Here is a 7,162-nt window from a genome sequence, read left to right as displayed (position 1 = left end):
ATGTTTATGTCATCAATGATTTCACCGCGTGACATGTCATGTGACGTGGTATATATAGCTATCGTCATGCAGGAAGAAATTACACGCTGAATAGTACCATGCTATACATGCTCGTGTCACAATCGGAACGTCCTGGTCCGTGAACGCTGGTTTTCGAACACTTTGTGAAAGGCGCGTTAATGTATTCAGCTGCTGGGACAGTGTGAAGTGAAGCATTGCTGGTGCATATAACACTGTATCGCTGTGCTATATTGACTCCACGCACGTGATATTTTCATTGAAACCATGGCATATCAGAGTGTCACGTGATCTGTCACGCCCCACGGCTATGGTGGACACACTGACGGGTGTCAAGCTGACATGGGAGTAATGTCGATGAGCGCTCACACAGATGTAGTATTGACTCTGTGTACTTGTATACAACAGGTACATATATGGAAGAGAGATTTATTTTTCAAAGACCTAACAGTTACATATGTCTGTCAATGGCAGTATATAATGCAATTACATTGATGATAGCATTAAAGTCGCTGATCATAATGACCATCACGCAGCCACAGTGGTCAAGCGTCCAAACCAGGCCTTGACTGGACATACAGGGTGGAAACATGACGTGAGATGATACAGACTAGGCCTTGACTGGACATACAGGGTGGAAACATGACGTGAGATGATACAGACTAGGCCTTGACTGGACATACAGGGTGGAAACATGACGTGAGATGATACAGACTAGGCCTTGACTGGACATACAGGGTGGAAACATGACGTGAGATGATACAGACTAGGCCTTGACTGGACATACAGGGTGGAAACATGACGTGAGATGATACAGACTAGGCCTTGACTGGACATACAGGGTGGAAACATGACGTGAGATGATACAGACTAGGCCTTGACTGGACATACAGGGTGGAAACATGACGTGAGATGATACAGACTAGGCCTTGACTGGACATACAGGGTGGAAACATGACGTGAGATGATACAGACTAGGCCTTGACTGGACATACAGGGTGGAAACATGACGTGAGATGATACAGACTAGGCCTTGACTGGACATACAGGGTGGAAACATGACGTGAGATGATACAGACTAGGCCTTGACTGGACATACAGGGTGGAAACATGACGTGAGATGATACAGACTAGGCCTTGACTGGACATACAGGGTGGAAACATGACGTGAGATGATACAGACTAGGCCTTGACTGGACATACAGGGTGGAAACATGACGTGAGATGATACAGACTAGGCCTTGACTGGACATACAGGGTGGAAACATGACGTGAGATGATACAGACTAGGCCTTGACTGGACATACAGGGTGGAAACATGACGTGAGATGATACAGACTAGGCCTTGACTGGACATACAGGGTGGAAACATGACGTGAGATGATACAGACTAGGCCTTGACTGGACATACAGGGTGGAAACATGACGTGAGATGATACAGACTAGGCCTTGACTGGACATACAGGGTGGAAACATGACGTGAGATGATACAGACTAGGCCTTGACTGGACATACAGGGTGGAAACATGACGTGAGATGATACAGACTAGGCCTTGACTGGACATACAGGGTGGAAACATGACGTGAGATGATACAGACTAGGCCTTGACTGGACATACAGGGTGGAAACATGACGTGAGATGATACAGACTAGGCCTTGACTGGACATACAGGGTGGAAACATGACGTGAGATGATACAGACTAGGCCTTGACTGGACATACAGGGTGGAAACATGACGTGAGATGATACAGACTAGGCCTTGACTGGACATACAGGGTGGAAACATGACGTGAGATGATACAGACTAGGCCTTGACTGGACATACAGGGTGGAAACATGACGTGAGATGATACAGACTAGGCCTTGACTGGACATACAGGGTGGAAACATGACGTGAGATGATACAGACTAGGCCTTGACTGGACATACAGGGTGGAAACATGACGTGAGATGATACAGACTAGGCCTTGACTGGACATACAGGGTGGAAACATGACGTGAGATGATACAGACTAGGCCTTGACTGGACATACAGGGTGGAAACATGACGTGAGATGATACAGACTAGGCCTTGACTGGACATACAGGGTGGAAACATGACGTGAGATGATACAGACTAGGCCTTGACTGGACATACAGGGTGGAAACATGACGTGAGATGATACAGACTAGGCCTTGACTGGACATACAGGGTGGAAACATGACGTGAGATGATACAGACTAGGCCTTGACTGGACATACAGGGTGGAAACATGACGTGAGATGATACAGACTAGGCCTTGACTGGACATACAGGGTGGAAACATGACGTGAGATGATACAGACTAGGCCTTGACTGGACATACAGGGTGGAAACATGACGTGAGATGATACAGACTAGGCCTTGACTGGACATACAGGGTGGAAACATGACGTGAGATGATACAGACTAGGCCTTGACTGGACATACAGGGTGGAAACATGACGTGAGATGATACAGACTAGGCCTTGACTGGACATACAGGGTGGAAACATGACGTGAGATGATACAGACTAGGCCTTGACTGGACATACAGGGTGGAAACATGACGTGAGATGATACAGACTAGGCCTTGACTGGACATACAGGGCCGTGACTGGACATACAGGGTGGAAACATGACGTGAGATGATACAGACTAGGCCTTGACTGGACATACAGGGTGGAAACATGACGTGAGATGATACAGACTAGGCCTTGACTGGACATACAGGGTGGAAACATGACGAGATGATGACGTGAGATGATACAGACTAGGCCTTGACTGGACATACAGGGTGGAAACATGACGTGAGATGATACAGACTAGGCCTTGACTGGACATACAGGGTGGAAACATGACGTGAGATGATACAGACTAGGCCTTGACTGGACATACAGGGTGGAAACATGACGTGAGATGATACAGACTAGGCCTTGACTGGACATACAGGGTGGAAACATGACGTGAGATGATACAGACTAGGCCTTGACTGGACATACAGGGTGGAAACATGACGTGAGATGATACAGACTAGGCCTTGACTGGACACACAGGCCGGAAACATGACGTGAGATGATACAGACTCGGCCTTGACTTGACATACAGGCCGGAAACATGACGTGAGATGATACAGACTAGGCCTTGACTGGACATACAGGGTGGAAACATGACGTGAGATGATACAGACTAGGCCTTGACTTGACATACAGGGTGGAAGCATGACGTGAGATGATACAGACTAGGCCTTGACTGGACATACAGGGTGGAAACATGACGTGATATGATACAGACTAGGCCTTGACTGGACATACAGGGTGGAAACGACGTGATATGATACAGACTAGGCCTTGACTGGACATACAGGGTGGAAACATGACGTGAGATGATACAGACTAGGCCTTGACTGGACATACAGGGTGGAAACATGACGTGAGATGATACAAACTTGCTCTCTCAACGTCTCCAAACAACACGTTATTGTTGGGATTACACTTTCTAAATTAGTACAGATTCTAATTTAGGTAGCGCTCCCCTCTGGGACTCGAAAACACAATCTCAGAATGAGGCACCTAATAGCCATCACACAAAGTCTGCGATTTAACCTACTCAGCCACCCAGCAATTTGGCAACTGGTAGTCTAGACCATGGACTTTGTGCACCCGTCTGAGAAGTGTAAACTGGTACGGCTACCACGGCCGAAAACTATGAATGCACTTTTCTATTTAGAAAGTGGTAATATGTAATATATGTTTTGTTGGGATTTCACTTACTCAGTAAAGTACAAATTCTAACATTTTGTTTAGGTTGAAACCTATCCGGGATTCGAAACAACACTCTCAGATAGCTGTAGTCACCAGCATATAAAGTCAGCGATCTAACTTTCACCAAGGTATAATTACAATACCATATAAAATACACTCTACAAAACAGAAACTCACAGGAGATGATGGAAATGTTGACTTCCTTTATTCGCCAAACATTCAATACAAATGCAATATTTTTTAAATGAACGATGTCAGTGACAGGTTCGTTAATTGGTGTAGTGCACAAACACAGCCTAGATACAGGTCTTTGAATGACATTTAAATGGCCTTTATACAGTTTTAGCAATATACAGCCCTTTATATAAGACTGCAAGAAAATATGGAAAGGAACTTAAACGCAGAACGAAAGGTCAGGCATGATTTTGTCCAATATTAGTACATGGAAAATGCTATGACTGACAGCTCCCAATCGCAATGTGGTGCGTTCATCGCCATGCTCCGGCCGTCTTGGAGGCCTGGAGGGTCGCAGTGATCAGTTGGACGTCATCTGAACGTACGCCAGAGCATAGGGTCGATGTACCGCCTCAGTTCAACCGAAGGGCGACAGAGGTTGAGCGAGAGTCACGTGACATAAGTCCCGGTTCACATTATAACCCCTTGATGAGCGAGATTGGACGTTAATCCAGTCTCAGCCTCACACCTCATGACAGATGTAGCGGTCGATCGTTTATGGAATTGGGTGCTATCTCTATTTCTGAAGGACCTCCACTCCGTATTGTACAAGGAAGGGTCTCTGTACAGTACAGTCGGGACAACATACAGACACCCCTTGTTGTCCCGGTAACAGCTCGTGTGGTCGACATTTGGTCTTTCATGGCGACAACGGCCATGCTCACCCACCGTGGCCAGCAATGAATCCAGACCTTTCCCCCACTAATCATGTCTGGGACACGATAAAGAGACATGTGCGTCAACGTCATTGGCCGCCGTCACTTTACTGCACTTCCGGCCAGGCAATGCAGGAGGAGCAGGGGGCAGACCTTTAAATCCTCACTGGGAGATTCACACACACATTATGCCTGTAAATGAATGTCGGCAAACTGTGGAGGGAGGTAGTACGTACTCCTGATCCACGTCAGCTCTCATAGTTCCGCTTTACCCATATCGTCATTGCTTACCATCCCTGTAGCCATATAACCAGCCGCACCGGGAGCCATGTCTTACCATAGAAATAATGTCACTATGAAGAACATACTTAAATCATACGTGTATCTTTCAAGTAAAGGTAAGAGCTGACTATTTCTGATAGCTACAACCTGTTGTCTTCATTCTGGTTCATTCCATGGCACCTTATTCCATGCAGTGGATCGTGGAGATGTCAGGCACAGTGGGACTACATTCATCCTTTTACTGACGCTTCGAGAGTGCGCGGAGATTATATTTGCACTGTGGTTATTGTCCACGGGAGTGAATTTTCTTTGTCGTGTTTGGCATGACCAAAGCTCAGAATCAACTACGTCAGTTCCACCAGCACAACTACATGCACGAGTTGAAAGATACTGACTATGGAAGCAGATGACCATCTTAGCGCTAGCTGACTTAACTGTACAGGGCAATATGGCGGTTCTCGGTGTGTACCAGCCAGATGCTACATCAGTTATACTGTGACTCGATCGGCTCTGCTGAGCTCGTCCATGCTTCTACCTACTGGGATTTGAATGTGGACAAGGCCACTGTATCCAGTGTTATGATAATACTGGTTTGCATGTTGTGTGGAGCCTCACTCAGTAGTACACATCACGGACATCGATCCATCTACGCAGTTGGCACAGCTGTGTTGCTCAAAACCAGTCCGGGTCTGCACGAGGACGTGATTGGTCAAGTATGTGCTCTGCGTGGTCCGGATTACGTTCCTGTGGATTTCTGCACACTTACCGCCTGACGGAACGATTCCAGGGCCCGGTTGTTCAAAACTCGGTTATCTTTTAACCAGCCGTTAAGTACATTTAACCGACCGTTAACTAATAACAGAGGGTTATCTTGTTGTTCAAAACTCTGTTAACTTTAAACAGGTTGTTAACGTGACGTAAAGTTAACACGCCTAAGGACCGCCGCTAACTTTTTAACAGTGTGGTTAACTCGCAAATGACGTTCATGGCTAACACTGCTTTCATGAGGCCAGTTCAGCAAAGAAAGGATAGGGTGTATCGTGGACTGGACTTCGATACTGGAAATTATTCTGACGAAGAGTTACATACGAAAATGTAACTATGCCCTTCATAGGAACTAAAATACATGTTGTACAAGAACATGATGCCTACGTTTCATCTTTTAACACTTGTGTAAAGGTTTATATATGTTTTACTACACTAAATGTGTGAATTTCTTCTGTAAATATTATTCAAACAAACACTTTCAAAGAATCAAACACGTACACCCTATACCCACGTATGATATGATATTGAACAGGACTAAATGTAGATAATTAAATTATAGTTTCATGAAAAAATATCCGAATGATTACATTATAGTGTAATCGGCGGGATATGGTGATTGTGTATACTCTTATTCTACCGACCTTCACCTCAGAGAAATTGCCAAATATGTACAACATGTTGACGTATGACATCACTACCGTTGAGATTTCTTAAAAAATGGCGGCAGACATGGGTTTTGCGAGGACCCTTCCCTTGATTCAGGGATCGTTTGTACATAAATATGAGATGTTAGTAATCAGAATGATTCTGACTATCTGTGTATTGTTACATGTTTTTATCGTTTTCATTTTAAGAAAGAGAAGAAGCGGCCAGAAATGCCGATTATTACCGTTGTCGTTCTGCGTGATTTTGCGTCAGTCATGGCGTCGCTCTGCACAGAAACTTGACAGTTTCGTATAAACACATCACATTCCTGTATTGCATCTATTTTTAATTTCCTATTTCTTGCTACTATGCTCTTTCAAGCAAATGGGTGTCTAAAAATTGAGAAAATGCTACACAGTATAGAGTCTGAAATTTTCTTTTTTAACATTTCAAACAGGTGTTGTCTTTCGAGCACAGCATTTGTTTCCACCTCCAATATCTTTCGTTTCAGTTTATCTAGACACTTGGTATTGGTGACAAAGACCAGTTGTAATTAGATTCTAAAATGTATGAGGAATTCAGTAGGGCTGGGACGAGTAGGAAAAAGGGAATCAGGTACCCGCATGTACTTACCCGAATCGATATCGAGTACCCGGAAATATAAGAAATACAATATTCGGGTCAACCTCTGAATATTCAATCACGATTTGACAGAGACTATTATAGAAAACTTGAAAAAGTGGTAATAAGACATTAAAACTGACCTCAAGCTATTTAATTTACGTCTGTTTAACC

Source organism: Haliotis rubra, unplaced genomic scaffold, assembly GCF_003918875.1.
Source record: "Haliotis rubra isolate DU_JTF1 unplaced genomic scaffold, ASM391887v1 Scf1023, whole genome shotgun sequence".
NCBI lineage: Eukaryota > Metazoa > Mollusca > Gastropoda > Lepetellida > Haliotidae > Haliotis > Haliotis rubra.
Note: the sequence above shows the minus strand (reverse complement) of the source record.